Source organism: Neoarius graeffei, chromosome 15, assembly GCF_027579695.1.
Source record: "Neoarius graeffei isolate fNeoGra1 chromosome 15, fNeoGra1.pri, whole genome shotgun sequence".
In the NCBI taxonomy this organism is placed as follows: domain Eukaryota; kingdom Metazoa; phylum Chordata; class Actinopteri; order Siluriformes; family Ariidae; genus Neoarius; species Neoarius graeffei.
In genome coordinates, this window is record NC_083583.1 from 70,043,886 (window position 1) to 70,063,267 (window position 19,382).

General features: G+C 50.6%; 1 protein-coding gene across 1 annotated transcript in view; it reads right to left on the reverse strand.

The window, feature by feature from the left end:
* The window catches only part of ankrd24 (ankyrin repeat domain 24), a 45,936-nt gene that overhangs the window by 9,763 nt on the left and 16,791 nt on the right, over positions 1 to 19,382 (reverse strand). The window lies entirely within an intron of this gene.

Sequence of the window (19,382 nt, forward strand, 5' to 3'; positions counted from 1 at the left end):
CAATAAACATTGTCGCAAAGCAGCTTTACAGAATTTGAACAACTTAAAACATGAGCTAATTTTATCCCTAATCTATCCCCAATGAGCAAGCCTGTGGTGACGGTGGCAAGGAAAAACTCCCTCAGACAACATGAGGAAGAAACCTCGAGAGGAACCAGACTCAAAAGGGAACCCATACTCATTTGGGCAACAGACAACATGACTATAACATGAACAGTTTTAACATGAAGTCAGTTTTGTTGATGTTATAAACTCTTCATTGATGGAAATTTGAGTGCAAAACTGTTCATGACAACTGCAGTCCTAAAGTTAGCAAATCAACTGTAGTCCTCAGTCATAAAAACATTACTGCAAGTGTCCAGGGGAGGTTTGATATTGGCCGATAAATGGACAGCTGACAGGGATCAAGGACAGGTTTTTTTTAAATCAGGGGTTTGATTAGAAAGATAGTTTAGTTTAAAGGATTTGGCTACATAGCCAATCCTAAGAGAAGAATTTATTCTTTTTAGAAGCGGTTCAATTACTTCAGGTATTATCTGTTTGAATAGACGTGTAGGTAAGGGATCTAGTACACAAGTTGAGGCTTTTGATGCAGAGATTAATGAAAGTAATTCAATTTATCTACGGGGAGTAAAACATTCTAATTGCTGATCTGATACAGTTATATTGTTAACTACAGGGTCACTTACTGTACATTGTCTGACCTTAAATTAGTAGTTTGAATTTGTCGGATATTCTCAATTTTTTAATTAAAAAAAAAATTCATGAAGTCGTTGCTACTACATACTACAGGTGTGCATGTGTCTATAGTGGACTTATTCCTGGTTAATTTTGCTACAGTATTAAATAGGAATCTAGGATTATTTTTGTTATCTTCTATTAGGGAGGAGAGATATGTTGATCTAGCAGCACTAAGAGCTTTTTTATACATCAGGAAGCTCTCCTTCCATGCTAATTTGAATGCTACCAATTTTGTTTAATGCCATTTATGTTCCAATTTTCGAGTGGCCTATTTTAAGGTGCAAGTGTCATTATACCAGGGTGCTAATTTTTTGTTTCTGACCATTTTCCTTTTAAGAGGAGCTACATTATCTAAAGTATAGCGGAACATTGACTCTAGGCATTCAGTTGCCTGATCAAGTTCTGCAGGGACTGACAGTGACCCGATCAAAGTTGATAACTCTGGGAGATCGTTTATAAAGCTCTGTGCAGTAGTTGATGTGAATGTACGTTTAATACAGTAGTGTGGTGAGGTGCATATATTATTACTCAGACACATTTTGAATGAGATGAGATGAGATAATGATCTGAGATAACTTCAGACTGTGGAAGTATGACTATATTTTCTACGTTTAACCTGAATGTTAGTATTAGATCGAGGGTGTGACCACCATTATGGGTCAGTCCTATGACATTCTGATTAATCTCTACTGAATCTAAAATGGACACAAATGCTGTTTTTAAAGGGTCTTCTGGGTTATTGAAGTGAATATTAAAATCTCTGACAACTAAAGCTTTGTCTAAGGAAATAACCAGATCGGAGATAAAATCTGCAAATTCAGAAAGAAACTCAGAATATGGCCCCGGGGGCCTATAAATAATAAGTAAGGGAATTAACTAGGTAGACCTATTTTTCGAGGCTACATACATTATACGAGTATGAAAAACTTCAAATGTATTAAAATTTATGACCAGGTTTGTGTTACACCTAGATAATCATTATAAATAACCGCAATGCCTCCTCCTCTGCCAGTTAGACAAGGCTGGTGTATATACACAGTAACTGTATCCAGGAGGACTAGCTTCATTTAATGCTATATATTCATTTGGCTTAATCCATGTTTCGTTTAAACAAAGTACATCAAACTCGTCTCGTCACGTCTTCATCCGCTTTATCCGGGGCCGGGTCGCAGAGGCAGCAGTCTGAGCATGGAAGCCCAAACTTCCCTTTCCCCAGACACCTCGGCCAGCTCCTCGGGAAGAACACCGAGGCATTCCCAGGCCGGCCGAGAGATGTAGTCCCTCCAGCATGTCCTGGGTCTTCCCCGGGGGGACATGCCTGGAACACCTCCCCAGGGAGGCATCCAGGAGGCATCCGAAAGAGATGCCCGAGCCACCTCAGCTGATTCCTCTCGATGTGGAAGAGCAGCGGCTCTACTCTGAGCTCCTCCTGAGTGACTGTGCTTCTCACCCTATCTCTAAGGGAGCACCCAGCCACCCTGCGAAGGAAACTCATTTCGGCCGCTTGTATCCACAATCTTGTTCTTTCGGTCACTACCCAAAGCTCATGACCATAGGTGAGAGTCGGAACGTAGATTGACCAGTAAATCGAGAGCTTCGCCTTTTGGCTCAGCTCCTTCTTCACCACGACAGACCGGTAAAGCGACCGCATCACTGCGGAGGCTGCACCGATCCGCCTGTCGATCTCACGCTCTATCCTTCCCTCACTCGTGAACAAGATCCCGAGATACTTACACTCCTCCACTTGAGGCAGGACTTCTCCACCAACCTGGAGAGGGCAAGCCACACTTTTCCGGTCGAGAACCATGGCCTCGGACTTGGAGGTGCTGATTCTCATCCCAGCCGCTTCACACTCGACTGCAAATCGCCCCAGTGCATGCTGAAGGTCCTGGCTTGAAGAAGCCAACAGGACAACATCATCCGCAAAAAGCAGAGATGAAATCCTGTGGTTCCCAAACAGGATTCCTTCCAGCCCCTGGCTGCACCTAGAAATTCTGTCCATAAAAATTATGAACAGAACCGGTGACAAAGGACAGCCCTGCCGGAGTCCAACATGCACTGGGAACTTGAGATAATCAGGGCGGATCTCATACACCCCTGGTGCCCTGCCACCGAGGAGCTTGAAAACCACCTCAGTGACTTCGGCTTGGGTAATGAACAGGTCCACCTCTGAGTCATCAGCCTCCGCTTCCTCAATGGAAGACGTGACGGTGGGATTGAACTCCTGATCAGTAATAAGTTCATTAAACATTAGCGCTTTAGATATAAGAGATCTAATATTTAATAGCCCCACCTTTAGATCAAAGGTGCTGGCAGCAGCTGTACAGTCAGTATGATCTAATTTTATACTGATTAGGTTACTGGAACAAACTCTCTGAATATTTCTACTTTTTTGTTGAGCTCAGGGAACAGACAGACAGTCTCGATGTAGTGGACCCTGAGTGATGACTTTGTGCAGCTAACAGGTTTAGCCTGTTCGTCTGCTCCCTGGCCTTGGCTCTGGATTGTCAGAAATTAACTAGGCCTGTTCTGAGACTATGACCTATGCTGCAAGAAATGAGAGCAGCACCTTCCTGAGTGGGATGGATACCATCCTGCCCTAACAGGCCAGCAGTGCCCTCAAAATTAGCTCAATTATCTATAAAGCCCACACTGTTTTCAGAACACCACCTGGACAACCAGCAGTTCAGCGACCATAACCTTCTGTAAGCTACATCACCACGCCGCATTGGGATGGGCCCAGAGCATACTACAGCATCGGACATCGCCTTCGCTAATTTAAACACCTCTACAAAGTTACTCTTAGTAACCTCAGACTGACAAAGGCATATATCATTAGCTCCTGCATGGATAACACCTTTTGTTAATGGTGTTTATGAGGTAAAGGTGTAGATCTGGAGGGTCCTCAGACATAGAGAGTGTTTTGGTAAACTGGGATGTATGGATGCTGTCAGTCCCCACTCGCTTGCTCACTCGAGTTTGATGACAGTGTAGTGGCTGGCTGCTTTATGTCCCGGGGCTCCCTCATGCCTGTGTTACCTTCTGGCTCTCCCCTTTTAGTTATGCTGTCATAGTTAGTTGCTGGAGTCCCTGCTTGTACTCAGTGCAATATGTATACTATTCCTACTTATTCAGGTGACATTGGGCATACCTAACAACCTGTGTTTTCTCTTCCTCTCCCCCCTCCCCAAATCTGTCCCTCTGAGTTACATGTTGGTCCTGGGATCGAGATGCTGACCTCTTCTGCTCCTTGGACCTGCCTGATCCATCCTGGTGCCCTGTGTCTGGAAACAGGCAATCAAGACAAACACAAAACACAGTGGCGACCTCTAGAGGCCAAAACAACCATGACAAGATAAACATAACAGTGGCCTCTAGAGGCCAAAGCAGTCCCAGTCCTAACAGGACCCCCCCCCCCCCCCCCCCCAGGAGCGTCTCCTGACGTTCCCAGGGCAATCCGGATGGGCCAAATGGAAGTCCCGGCACAGTCATTTATCTAAAATGTCCCGGGCGGGGACCCAACAGCATTCCTCAGGGCCATAGCCCTCCCAATCTACCAGGTATTGAAGCCCACCGCAGACCCGGCGGGAGTCAAGCAGGCAATGCACGGTGAACACAGTCTGACCCTGGAAGATGCGGGGGGGGGGGAGATTCCTAGGGGCAGGGGCATACGTGGACGTCAGTACGGGCCACAACAGGGAAACATGGAATGTGGGGTTGATCCTCAGAGTCCGGGGCAACTGGAGCCGTTAGGTGACAGGGTTCACCCTGCGCACCACCTTGAAGGGGCCAATGTAGCGAGGAGCATGCTTGCGGTTCTCCACCCGCAGCGGAAGGTCCTTGGTGGACAGCCAAACCCGCTGTCCAGGGCGGAAAGCATGGGCAGGTCTTCTATGGCGGTTGGCCTGAGTCTGGTTGGTTCTGGAGGTTTGGATGAGGGTCTTCCTGACCTTGCTCCAGGTCTTGCGACACCGTCTCACATATTGGTTGACCGAAGGCACCCCTGCGTCCTCCTCCTGGTCTGGGAACAGAGGTGGCTGGAACCCGAATTGGCACTGGAATGGCGACAGCTTGGTGGCCGATGACTGCAAGGTGTTGTGGGCGTACTCTGCCCATGGCAGCCAGGTGCTCCATGTCGGGTTATCCATAGCCAGGCCTCGCAGGGTGGTTTCCAGGTCCTGGTTGAGCCTCTCCATCTGGCCATTGGACTGTGGGTGGAACCCAGAGGAGAGGCTGGCAGTGGCTCCGATGACCTTGCAAAACCCGTGCCACACTCGGGAGGAGAACTGGGGCCCCTAGTCAGAAATGATGTCCTGTGGGAGACCAAAAACTCAGAAGACATGAGTGAACATGAGTTTGGCAGTTTCCAGGGCAGAAGGGAGCTTGCACAGTGGTATGAAGCGGCAGGCCTTAGAGAATCTGTCTACTATGACCAAAATGACAGTATTACCTTGTGACTCAGGGAGACCCGTGATGAAGTCGACTGCCACGTGGGACCAGGGATGCCGGGGAATGGTCAGAGGATGCAGGAGACCCTGCGGATGCTGTCGTGGGTTCTTGCTTCTGGTGCACACTTCGCAGGAAAGGACGAATGACCTCACTTCCTTCTCCATGCTAGGCCACCAGAAGCGTCTTCTCAAAAAGTCCAGGGTTCTTTGAGCTCCTGGGTGGGCGGTGAGAGGGGAAGAGTGACCCCACTGGAGAACCTTGGCCCGGGCTTGATGTGGGATGTACAAGAGGCCCGGTGGCCCCGTCCCAGGACCGGGGTCCTGGCGTTGGGTTCGTCGGACGGCCTCCTCAATACCCCAGCGGACAGGGGCCACAATCCGGGACACAGGGATAATAGGACCAACTTCGCTCTCCCTGTTGGTGGGAGCGAACAGCCTGGAAAGCGCGTCAGGTTTGGTATTTTTGGAGCCGGGGCGGTATGATAGGGTAAAGTCGAACCGACTGAAAAATAAGGCCCACCTAGCCTGTCGTGGATTGAGTCTCTTTGCTTGCTGGAGGTACTCCAGGTTCTTGTGGTCCGTCCAGACCAAAAATGGGTGTTGCGCTCCCTCCAGCCAGTGCCTCCACTCCTCAAGGGCCAGTTTAACTGCTAGCAGTTCTTGATCCCCCATGTCATACCGGGACTCCGCAGAACTCAGGCGGTGGGAGAAGTATGCACAGGGGTGCAACCTTCCTTCCGAGCGTTGAGAGAGGACCGCGCTGACACCGCTGTCTGAGGTGTCCACCTCGACGATGAAGGGTTGCGAAGGGTCCAGGAGGACCAGAATGGGTGCCGTGCAGAAGCGGTACTTGAGGTCTTTGAACGCCTTTTCCGCCTGAGGAGACCAGACATATGATCCACCTGTCCCTTTGGTGAGGGCCGATATGGGCGCTGCTACAGAACTAAAGTTCCTGATGAACTTGCGGTAGAAGTTAGCAAATCCTAAGAACCGCTGAACCTCTTTGACGGACTTGGGGGTGGGCCAGTCCCGGACGGCCAGGATCTTGGCTGGATCCATCTGGAGTTGGCCTGTCCATACAATAAAACCCAGAAAGGAGACCTCGGGAACATGAAATTCGCATTTCTGGGCCGTAGCGAACAGATTGTTCTGTAGCAGCCTCTGGAGAACCTGGTGGACATGGTGGCGGTGCTCCTGCATGGTCTTGGAAAAGATTAGGATGTCATTGAGGTAGACAAAAACGTACAGGTTAATCATGTCCCTCAAGACGTCGTTGATTAGGGCCTGAAAAACAGCTGGTGCGTTGGTGAGTCCGAAGGGCATCACCTGGTACTCGTAGTGCCCTGATGGGGTGTTAAAGGCAGTCTTCCACTCGTCTCCTTGTCGGATACGAACAAGGTGGTATGCGATCCGTAAGTCCAACTTGGTGAAGACGGTGACGCCTTGGAGCAGGTCGAATGCTGTGGACATCAGCGGAAGGGGATAGCAGTTGCGCACGGTGATCTTGTTCAGGCCCCTATAGTCAATACACGGTTGGAGCCCCCCATCCTTCTTGCTGACAAAGAAGAAGCCGGCACCAGCAGGTGAAGTGGAGGGTCGAATGAACCCAGAGACCAGGGCTTCCTTGATGTATTCCTCCATGGCCTTGCGTTCTGGCTGAGAGAGGGAGAACAGTCGGCCCCGAGGAGGAGTAGTCCCAGGGAGCAAGTCGATGGCACAGTCGTAGGCGCAGAGGAAGAACGGCGGCCCTGCTTTTGCTACAAACCTCTTTCAGATCCCAGTACTCTGTGGGAACTTGAGATAACTCGGTGAGATCAGGAGGCTCGGCAAGAGACACAGGAGAGCTAGAGAGCAGACAAGAGGCATGGCATGCAGGACCCCATTCCACAACCTGGCTTGTTACCCAGTCTATGTGAGGGTTGTGGCGAGTAAGCCAAGGAAGGCCTAGAATAACTGGGAACTCAGGTGAATGAATAAGGTGCAGGGATATTTCTTCTTTGTGACCTTGAGACTGGAGAAAGACTGGAGAAGTAACTTGGGTGACTCTTCCATCACCTAAAGCTTGGCCATCCAGGGCAGACACAGACAGTTGGACTTCAAGAGGCGCAGTCGGGACATTGATACTTTGGGCGAAGTGGATATCCATAAAGTTTCCAGCCGCCCCTGAGTCTAACAAGGCCTGGCAAGAGTGGACAGACTCACCCCAGGAGATGGAAACCGGGATGTAGATTCCTTGGCCAGGAAGTCCGGGAGAGAGGGTAGGCCCCGTCACAACCCTCCCTCGGCTGGACGGGGCGGTCCTTTTCCCGAGAGCTCGGGCCATGATGCTCGGAAGTGACCAGGCTTGCCACAGTAGATGCAGCACTTGTTCCTCCTTCTGCGCTCCCTCTCAGATGCGGAGAGGTGAGTACGGCCCACTTGCATGGGTTCTGGACAGTCACTGGAGGAGGTAGATGGGCTCCATGTTGAGGCAGTGAGGCCGGGGAGACTCAGGACTTGGCAGCGTTCTCTAATCCTGTTGTCTAGATGAATGGCATGAGAAATCAGTGTTTCGAGGTCACTTGGGCATCCGATAGAAGCCAGACAGACCATGGTGAAAGGCTGAAACCAGGGCAGTCTCATTCCATCCACTTACTGCTGCGAGCGTCCGGAACGAGATGGCGTAGTCTGCGACGCTTCCTCCTTGCCGGATGGACATGAGCTTTCTGGCTGCATCTTTGCTGATGTCTGCTTGATCGAAGACACGAAGCATCTCCTCTGTAAACAGCTGGAAATCAGAGCACTCGGGTCCCTGTCTCTGCCAGATGGCTGTTGCCCAAGCTTGTGCCTTACCAGCTAACAAGGTTATCACAAAGGCAATCTTGCGGTGAGTGTAGGTGGTAGGAGTTCAAAGGTGTCCTGGAGTTCAAAGGTGAGTTGGCACTGGGTAAGGAACTCCCAACACTCACCGTGCTTGCCGTCATACCTCTGTGGTGCAGGAAGGCTGGGTTTGCGAGGTGAAGGAGGCAGCATGGCAGGAGGCACTGGAGCAGGAGCAGAGAAGTCAGCTGTGCCAGGGTTTTCCCAATTTGCTGAAGCACTGGAGCAGGAGCAGAGAAGTCAGCTGTGCCAGGGTTTTCCCAATTTGCTGAAGCAGTACCTCGTGGCGAGCACCTCTTGCAAGCACGTTGGCTTGCAAGAGTCCGTCCATGAGTGTCCATGGTGGATCCGAGGCGTGTTAACGCGGCCATCATTCCCTGAAGGTTAGCCGGGTAGACAGTTGAAGAAGCTGGAGTCTTTCTGTTAGGGTTTTGCTGGGATTCGAACCCGGGTCGCTGGTGTGATAATCCAGCAAACCCCCACTAGGCCACCAGGGGGATGACTCAAGTACAGAGTCGTGAGGCGTAGGTGCAGTATCAAAAAACAGTTTATTTACAATATATACAATCCGATGGAAAAAACAAAAAGAAAATCCAAAAGCTCAGAAGGTGACCAAAAATAAAAATATCCAAAGGTTCAAAGTCCCAAAAAACAAAAGGAAAGGCAAAAATGCAGAACGCTCAGAAGATCAAAAATACAAAGTCCAAAGAAAGCAAAAACATCAAAAACACAAGGGCACAGGCAAGATACGTGGGACAGAGGAAACTAGCACTAGACAACATAGCATAAAGACTCCGTAACTAGGGGAACAAACAGAGGGGTATTTATACACAAACTCATTAAGGAACAGGGCGGGGCAGGAAACAAGCAATCAAGACAAACACAAAACACAGTGGCGGCCTCTAGAGGCCAAAACAACCATGACAAGATACACAACAGCGGCCTCTAGAGGCCAAAACAGTCCCAGTCCTAACAGTCACGGCGTCCATGATTACGTCACGTCACGTGACCGACTCTATAAATGACTCGGTCACCCTCCATACTGTCTCTCTGTCTGGCTGACCTTTGCATCATACAGACGTAAAGAGATAACCCCACTCATCAGAACATCCAAAATCAAGACGTCTGCCTTGCAAGGAAAAGGACTCAGCGCGCTTTCGTATATACCACTGGCCATGGTAAAAGTACCTAAGTTGCGCCGTCTCACTCAATTGAGTTACAACCGGTTTATTTGTTTATTATAAATAGCGTTACGACTGCAGCCCAAGCAGTTAATTAAAAGTTAGAAGCGACCGGATTCCTTCTGACTTAATCGCTGTGCACATTACCGTCAGAGACTTTTCTTCACGAACAACGAAGCATCGGATCAAGAATTCTCTGCCCTTTACAGAAGCCTCCACGAGCTTTCTGTGAAACTCCGTGAAACTTCGAGACATCTCTGCACATAGAGACATCGATACTGGAAGTAAGGCTGGCATTTGGGCAAACTAGTCTTAGGAATTAGCTTTATGAAGTAGTGTGAATTTAAACTCAGAAACTGTTTAATTGTGCACACTATAGACACTTAGAGTGTCAAGTTGATCATTGTGGTTCTACATTGCTCTCTCTCTCCGTTGTTTTAATAGATAGGCTGTTGCATGCTCTTTGCTATCTTCTCTAACATCCCTTAATTTCACTATTACACATATTTTGACCTCATCAAGATTTCAGTGGATTTGGTAATGTTATAGGATAGTGGGATTAGCAACCACGACAAATTCCTTTGTCTCAAGAAGACCACGAGGTGATTTTCACTTCCCCACAATGCCTTAGATAACATTCCAATCTCTGATTTATCTACTGCGCACCTCCCCCGCGCATATTCAAACTCTGTCTCTCTCTCTCTGCCTCGCACCCCTCCCTTACACACACACACACACACAAAACCTCACTGTTTTGCTGCTGACCATATTGAATGTATTCAACTGCTATTACCCATTTAGTATCATTGTTATAAATTCAATTATTCTGTTAAACTGTGCTTGTCCGTGTTTTTGCTACTGTACTCCAAATTGCCTTCACCCAAGTGTATATGAATGTTATTGGCTGTAGTGTCTATGTAATACGGTAAGTAATACATTATTGCTGCATCAGAAGTGATCATAATAATTTGGAATATACCTGTGGCAGCGGGGTCGTGGTCAAGCGCCGGTCTATGACAGGAGGGCGGAGTCAGGGAAGGTAAGTGGCAGAATCACTACACCTGACTGCAATTAACCTGTTTGTGTGTGTCTTCCCAGTGACCGCACCCTATTTAGGGAGGGAGAGCAGAGGGCAGAGGAGCTCTTCCCGAACCAGACGCTGAGTGTGTGTGTGTCTGCAAAGTGCATACCAAAGTGTTATGCTGAAAAGTGTGGCAATAAAACGTTCTGTCAAACCTGATCTCTGTCCTGCCGTCCTCTGTGCTCCACCCACGAACACTGAACCGTTACAGTGGTGCCGAAACCCGGGACCTGGAGCACAGCAGCCTAACAGCCCCATGGAGTCCTCCCCGTTCGCTGAACTGGTCCACGCCCTCGCCACGGCCCAGCAAAGCCAGCACCAGGTGCTACTCACCCTCCGAAAGAAGCAAGAACAGCGGTTCGAGGCCCTGGTGTTGGCCCAACAAGAAGATCGAGAGGCGTTCCGGCACCTCCTCGCGTCGGTGGGATCCACCAGCGCTCCTACCATGGGCCCGTCTCCCCTCACCGTCACCAAGATGGGCCCACAGGACGACCCCGAGGAGTTCATCACGCTCTTCGAGCAAGTCGCCGAAGCCTCGGGGTGGCCGATGGAGCAGCGCACGGCGCACCTCCTCCCCCTGCTAACGGGAGAGGCACAGCTGGCCGCGCTACAGCTCCCCGCTGACTGCCGGCTGGCCTACGCGGACCTCCGCCGGGCCGTCCTCCAGCGCGTGGGGCGCACCCCAGAACAGCAGCGCCAGCGCTTCCACGCATTGCGCTTGGAGGAAGTCGACCGGCTGTTCGCGTTTGGCCAGCAGCTCCGGGACGCCTGCTGGTGGTGGCTGAGGGCCGACAACCGTGACGCCGAGGGAATCATTGACCAGGTGGTGCTGGAACAGTTCGTCGCTCGCTTGCCAGCAGGAACTGCGGAGTGGGTCCAGTGCCACCACCCGGCGTCGCTGGATCAGGCAGTCGAGCTGGCGGAGGACCATTTGGTGGCTGTCCAGGCGGCAGGACAGCAGATGGCATCTTCTCTTCTCTCCTCTTCTCTCTCTCTCCCCCTCCTCCTGTGTCCCGTCCTCGCCCCATTCCCCCACCGCAGAGGCGGGGGCCGGCCCCATCCCAGCCGGCCCGCCGCACCTGCGGTGCCCTCCCGTTTCTCCCTTCTGTGTCTGTCTCTCCCCCCCCTCAGGTGAGTGAGCCCCAGATCACCGGTGCAGAGGGAAAGCCCGGGCCAGTTTGCTGGCGCTGCGGGGAGCCGGGCCACTGTCAACAGCAGTGCACGGCGATGGAGGTGGGCACGGTGGTTTGAATCCCTGACGCGCCAGAGGCCGCCCTCGATCGGGCCGGAGCATATCGCATACCGGTGAGTATCCAAGGGGATACATATCAGGCGTTGGTGGATTCTGGCTGTAATCAGACCTCAATTCACCAAAGCCTGGTGCAAAACGAGGCATTGGGGGGAGCACAGGGGGTGAAGGTGTTGTGTGTGCACGGGGATGTTCACAGCTACCCTTTGGTGTCAGTCCACATTTTTTTCCGAAAGGAAAAATTTATAGTGAAGGCGGCGGTTAATCCTCGCCTTATCCACTCTTTGATTTTGGGGACTGATTGGCCGGGATTTCGGGGTTTGTTGACGCGCTTAGTAGAGAGTGGGTCCTGCCATTTAGCAGGGGGAGGTCCCGGTGTCGCTTTGGCGGGAGCAGCTGTCACAGAGCCATCTACGTCATCTCCGCGTCAGAGTGAGGAGCCCCAGGCTCCTCCTCTCTCTCTCGGGGAATCCCTCGCGGATTTCCTGTTAGAACAATCGCGAGACGAGACTCTGCGACATGCGTTTGACCAAGTGAGAGTAGTCGATGGTCAAACGCTCCCGCTGAACACCACCCCGTCCTTCCCCTATTTCTCTATTATGAGGGATAGATTATACCAAGTGACGCAGGACACTCAGACGAAAGAGCAAATCACACAGCTTTTAATTCCAAAGAGCCGCTGGGAATTGGTATTCCAGGCGGCTCACTTTAATCCCATGGCTGGACACCTAGGGCAGGACAAGACACTAGCCTAAATAATGGCCCGATTCTATTGGCTGGGGATTCGCGGCGATGTTCGTAGGTGGTGTACGGCATGCCGCGAATGCCAGCTAGTAAATCCAGCGGCCATTCCAAAAGCACCTTTGCGCCCTCTTCCATTGATCGAGACCCCGTTTGAGAGAATTGGGATGGATCTCGTCGGACCATTAGATCGGTCAGCACGAGGGTACCGCTATATATTAGTTCAGGTGGACTATGCAACGCGATACCCGGAACAGTGCCTCTGCGCAATATCTCAGCACGCAGTATTGCAGAGGCACTCTTCCACGTCATCTCCTGAGTCGGAATCCCGAAAGAGATTCTGACTGATCAAGGCACTACATATGTGTCACGGACACTGCGCAAACTGTATGGGTTATTGGGGATTAAGCCAATCCGCACCAGTGTGTATCACCCACAAACAGACGGTTTAGTGGAACGGTTCAATCGCACCCTCAAGAATATCATTAAAAAATTCGTAAGTGAGGACGCACGTAATTGGGATAAGTGGCTCGAGCCCTTGTTGTTCTCAGTGCGAGAGGTTCCCCAAGCCTCCATGGGGTTCTCCCCGTTCGAATTATTATATGGGCGTAAGCCGCGCGGCATCCTAGACGTGCTGCAGGAAAATTGGGAGGAGGGGCCTTCACAAAGCAAGAACGAAATTCAATATGTTATGGACCTGCGTGCAAAACTCCACACGCTCACCCACCTAACCCAGGAGAATTTGCGGCAGGCCCAGGAACGGCAAGCCCGCCTGTACAACAAGGGCCTTAGGGAGTTCACCCAGGGAGATAAAGTACTCGTACTGTTGCCCACTTCGAGCTCCAAATTGATTGCCAAGTGGCAAGGTCCCTTTGAGGTCACATGGCGAGTCAGGGACGTCGACTACGAGGTGAGGCGAATGGACAGGGGTGGGGCGCTACAAATTTACCACCTCAATCTCCTTAAACTCTGGAAGGAGGAGGTCCCCATGGCGTTGGTGTCGGTGGTTCCAGAGAAGGCGGAGCTGGGGCCAGAGGTTCAAAAGGGGGCATTGACATCACGTACCCCTTCAGTCCCCTGTGGAGACCACCTCTCCCCGACCCAGCTCACGGAGGTCGCCGAGTTGCAGACCGAGTTTTCGGATGTGTTCTCGCCCCTGCCCGGTCACACTAACCTCATAGAGCACCACATAGAGATGCCCCCGGGGGTAGTAGTGCGTAGCCGCCCTTACAGACTACCCGAACACAAAAAAAAGGTGGTTCGGGAAGAACTAGAGACCATGCTCGAAATGGGCATCGTCGAGGAGTCCCACAGTGACTGGAGCAGCCCGGTGGTCTTGGTACCCAAGGCCGACGGGTCGGTCCGGTTCTGTGTTGACTACAGAAAAGTCAACACGGTGTCTAAATTCGACGCGTACCCAATGCCTCGTATTGATGAGTTGCTCGATCGACTCGGCACTGCTCGCTTTTATTCAACGCTGGACTTGACGAAGGAATATTGGCAGATCCCCTTGACTCCACTATTCTGAGAAAAAACGGCCTTTTCCACACCGTTTGGTTTACACCAATTCGTCACCCTTTTGTTTGGGGCGCCCGCGACGTTTCAGCGGCTGATGGACAGAGTCCTCTGCCCTCACGCCACTTATGCGGCCGCTTATCTGGATGATATCATCATCTATAGTAATGACTGGCAGCGGCACCTCGAACATCTGAGGGCCGTCCTTAGGTCGCTGAGGCGAGCAGGGCTCACAGCCAACCCAAAGAAGTGTGCAATTGGGCGGATGGAAGTACGGTATCTGGGCTTCCACTTGGGCAACGGGCAGGTGCGTCCCCAAATTAATAAGACTGCAGCAATTGCGGCCTGCCCGAGGCCCAAGACCAAAAAGGGGGTGAGACAGTTCCTGGGGCTGGCTGGCTATTACTGTAGGTTTATACCTAATTATTCGGACGTCACCAGCCCGCTGACTGATCTCACTAAAAAGGGGGCACCAGATCTGGTCCAGTGGACGAAGCAATGCCAGCGGGCTTTTTCGGAGGTAAAGGCTGCACTGTGTGGGGGGCCACTTTTACACTCCCCTGACTTTTCTCTCCCCTTTGTGTTGCAGACCGATACGTCGGACAGAGGGCTGGGGGCAGTTTTGTCCCAGGAGGTGGAGGGGGAGGACCGCTCCGTTCATCAGCAGGAAGCTGTCAGTGCATGAGGGGCGCTACAGCACGATAGAGAAAGAGTGTCTGGCGACCAAGTGGGCGGTCCTCGCCCTCCGTTACTACCTGCTGGGGCACCCTTTCACTCTCTGTTCGGACCACGCGCCCCACCAGTGGCTGCACCGCATGAAAGATGCCAACGCGTGGATCACCCGTTGGTATCTGGCACTCCAACCCTTCAATTTTAAGGTGGTCCACAGGCCGGGGGCGCAGATGGTCGTGGCGGACTTCCTCTCCCGTCAAAGGGGGGGGGGGGGGGGAGTCGGCTGCAGACGGGCAGTGGGGGTATGTGGCAGCGGGGGCGTGGTCAAGCGCCGGTCTGTGACAGAAGGGCAGAGTCAGGGAAGGTAAGTGGCAGAATCACTACACCTGACTGCAATTAACCTGTTTGTGTGTGTCTTCCCAGTGACCGCGCCCTATTTAGGGAGGGAGAGCAGAGGGCAGAGGAGCTCTTCCCGAACCAGACGCTGAGTGTGTGTGTGTGTGTTTCTGCAAAGTGCATACCAAAGTGTTATGCTGAAAAGTGTGGCAATAAAACGTTCTGTCAAACCTGATCTCTGTCCTGTCGTCCTCTGTGCTCCACCCACGAACACTGAACCGTTACAATACCATAATTTAGCTGTTTGGTAATTTATTATTAAACACCAAAATTAATGGTATTATTAATGAGACTGATTTAATGAGACTGATCACTTAAGACCAATTGCACCCATATATTTATTGGTGCCCCATGTCAGGAGATTGGTTTCTTGACTTCTTGAATATAGTTGCAACAACAGATCAGTTTGATTAAGCAACTGCCAAGGTATATCCCCAGGTGTGTTAAACGGTTAACAGTAGCGTGATAACCATATCACAAAATACTAATAACCTATTAATAACTTAGGAAAAGAGATAGCATTTCCAAACAAAAACAAACTTTATTAATTGATTAATTAATTATGTAGTTAATATTAATTAATAATAATTAATTAATAAATTAACTAATTAATTAATTAATTACCTAATATCCAACCTAAGTAAAATGGCATCCCCTCGTGTCTCAGAGGCTGAAGACAATGCTCAAGACGTGTCTCTCTTTGATGTCATCGCAGACCTCATTCACTGCTCTGCCTCCGAAAGAGCAAACATTAGGAACATGAGTAAGGGTGAATGCCAAAATAACATAGATAACTCAATAAAACATGAGATCCAAAAAGAACAACTATTAGTGTCCAAGAGGCACTAGGTAGGCTATTCCTGTTACACTTCCAAGATACTGATTTAGAAATCAGATACCTCCGCGGAGAGGTTGACAGGCTGACCACCAGCAACGCCGAGCTGGCAGCCTATAACAATGATTTATATAGGGAGCGTGAGCTCTTGAAAAACTCCCTTGATGATTGCGCCAAAAGGCTAGAGAAAGCCAAAAAGGCTGCCAAGATGGCTGCCAAGGAGCAGACCCCCCAAGAAGGGTTCGAGGGGCATGAAAGACCCCCAGCAATGCGCCGAAGCTCAGAGCGGGAAGAGGCGTCCGAGCCGGACACCGTGGATTACCTGGTCGAGGACCAGACATCCCACCAAACTCCATCAACTCGCTACACTACTCCTTCGTCGTTTAGCCAGGGTGGAGCCATACTGCGCTCATCCCGAGCCCAGGCCCATAGCACACCCAGGTCAGTGCGCTACAGTATCCCTGATCCATCTTCGGATGAATCAGGCTACGAATCTAGTGTGAAACAGGAGCGATACCAGAGTAGCTCAGATAGTGAGTACTCAGGAGAACGAAGGAGGCCGCACAAGGACATGCACCAAGCCCTTCGCATACGGCAAATTGACCTACTTGCCAAAGATGTTGAGCGATTCGATCCTGACAATAAAAGAACAAATGTAAATGATTATTTGCGAGAAATTGACCAATGCCTGATGGACCTGCCGAAAGCCACAATGCGAGAGAAACTTAAACTGATCTGGAAGACCTCCAGTAGCAGTGTTCGTGCCTTTTTAGAGATGCTACCCCCAGATGTTCGCGATAGCTATTCGAAACTTCGCAATTACATGAGGGAAGAATATGCGCTGTACACGGATGAAACCTCCGCGACATTGTGTGCAATACAAATTAAACAGAAACGGTCTGAGGCGCCTCGTGAATATTATAGACCGTTACATACTGCCTATTTCCAGGGTAGTAGCGCACCAGGCTTGGAAGAAGATAGAGGCTTCAAATCCCTCTTCTTACATAACCTCCACCCAAGCGTGCAGGCTCAAGTCACACTGACGTGTCGACAAGGTTTCTATTCGATGAGGGAAATTAGGCAACTAGCCCAAATGACCTGGGAGACCATTGCCAAAACCACAGACAGAAACGATGATGAACCCAGGGTCCTTAGTCTCCAGGGTGCAGACAGGCCCCCGCTAGCCTTAGAAGGAGGTGAAGCTCCAAAAGGGGGACCCACCCCGAGAAATCCCGGTCCAAACCGCCCCTTGCCGAGCCATCACCAGGGTGAGTGGAAGAATCGGCAAGGTAAGGCCAGGAGAGACCGAGGGCAAGGCCACAGTGACCATGGCAATCGCTCATCATATGAAAAGGGTCATGAGGAACAAGGGGGTTGGCAGCAAGATCATCATCCCCGCTCTGGCCAGAGACAGCAGGAGCGCTCCAACCATAGCTCTACACGTAGGGGTAGAGGTGACCGACACAGTGACTCAGACCAACCTGGTAAGTTCCGCTCAGAGCTGGATTCTTTGAAAGCCCAGTTGGCTGAGGTTAAAGGACTGTTACAGAAGAGGTCAGACCCCTCAACAGATAAAACAAAAGAGCCCAAGAAAGATGACAAAGGCCACCCGCTGGCATGACTAGGCCAGGAACCACGAGTATATCTCGTGAAATGGGGAGGAGATCCCTGTGAAACAACAGGCAATGGTCAGGATGTAGGGCCCCCCCCGGTGGTGAAGGCAAACACACAAAACACACCTCTGATGCAGTTCTTAGGCGATCTAGTTAGAAGAGGCAATGCTAAGTGCATTTACACCCCCGTGGTGGTCGAGGGTACAATCACCCTCCAAGCCCTTCTAGATACTGGATCGGAGATCACGCTCATGTGCACTAAAGTCTTCGCCACCATCTCTCAGACACGGCTCTCACAAGGTGACCCAATCCCAACCAAGCCCTGCAACATAAACTTGGTCAGCGTCATGCAAAACAAAGCCCCAGTAACACAAATGGCATGGTTGGAACTCGCATTCCAAGGCATGTCAATCATACATCCCACTTACATCTGCTCTGTGGGTACGGAAAAACTACTGATTGGCCAAGACCTACTCGACAGGTTGGCGCCACTCATTGATTGTCGTCACAGTCAATTGTGGGCCCAAATCACTACCCCACAGCCGTTGGATCCCACAAAACATGCACAAGCCCGTTGCGATGAGATTAGTGCAGACACCGACCAACCAAGCGCCACGGGAGACCAAATTTCCGATGAACTTCAGTTCATGTCTTTGTACACCGAGTCTGGTGTCGAAACACCCGACATCGCAAGTCCCCCTAGTGGCCACAATTCTTTGGAAAACCACACCTCTTTCCTTTGTTCCTTGAGTAACTCAACCTCAGCTATGTACTGCCCTATCCGATCAGGTGAAGTGCGAGTCAATGGGACCACGGTCCTCAATGCAGCTATGACGCTTTGGTCTGAGAAGTCAGCCATCAGCCAGACTTTGTTTGACACGCTGGGTCAAAGCCATTCCTGCCCCGTATTCGTGCAGAAAAGCCTCCCTCTATCCATCGACTCAGACAAAAGCACCCATTTCACTGCTGGTGTAATGGCTGCACTGTGGAACATGTTAGGCGTTGAGGCGAAATTCCATATTGCGTACCACCCTCAATCCTCTGGTCAGGTTGAACGAGCTAATCAAACCATTGTCAGCATGCTGCGGAAGTATGTCACCCACCATGGTAAAGATTGGGATGTGAAACTTCCCTTGGTGCTAATGGCCATTAGGTCCACCCCTCACCGCACCACTGGAGTCACACCCTTTGAGATGATGACTGGGCGGGAGATGGTTCTCCCACTACATCTCCTGTACAGATTGGACATGACATGAGCATCACAACTGCATACACCGCACATCACTATGTCACTGACCTACAACGCCACCTACAGTCAACCTTTGCATGGGCCCAAAAGAATCTCGAAACGAGGGTAAAAGGACAAAAGGCCTACTACAACCGAAAAGCCTCCAATCACGAATATCAAATAGGTGACAAAGTCCTATACTTCAACTTTACCAAGCCGGTAGGAGTCTCAAAGAAGTTCCTACCACACTGGTCAGGACCTTTCGATCGTGGGAAAACTGTCCCCCGTCGCGTATCGCATTAGGACATCCAGGCCTAATCAAACGCCCTCATATTGATGGGTCCATAGCAATCAAATCAAGCCTTTTGAACAGTCCTCACTCCAAAAAGGGGGCGAATGATAGTTAGGCCCATCCTGTCCACCTAGCTTGTATGCCTCACTCACCCATAAGCGTACACTAACATTCCCAGTCACATTTCTGCTCTAATCAATAACACGGTGCATGCCGTAGACAAGTTGGCCGAAATAATCAAGAACGGGATCAAATACGTCCGGATAATAAGGGATTTGATGCAAGACCTGCTTAGGGAAATTAGCAGCTCAATCAGTACCCTGAGTAGTGGTAAAATCCCACCGTATCTGATACCCCTTAGCATGGTAGATAAAATACTAAAATCCGCTACTACTACTAATGTGTATTCATCGCAAATACACCTGGCCTATAGTCTTGGCAGTGCTATTCCCATTTTTGTGAATCCACAAGACTTAGAGATAGGATTCATGCTGAACCTACCCGTTATTGAGAAAAACAACATATATAGGC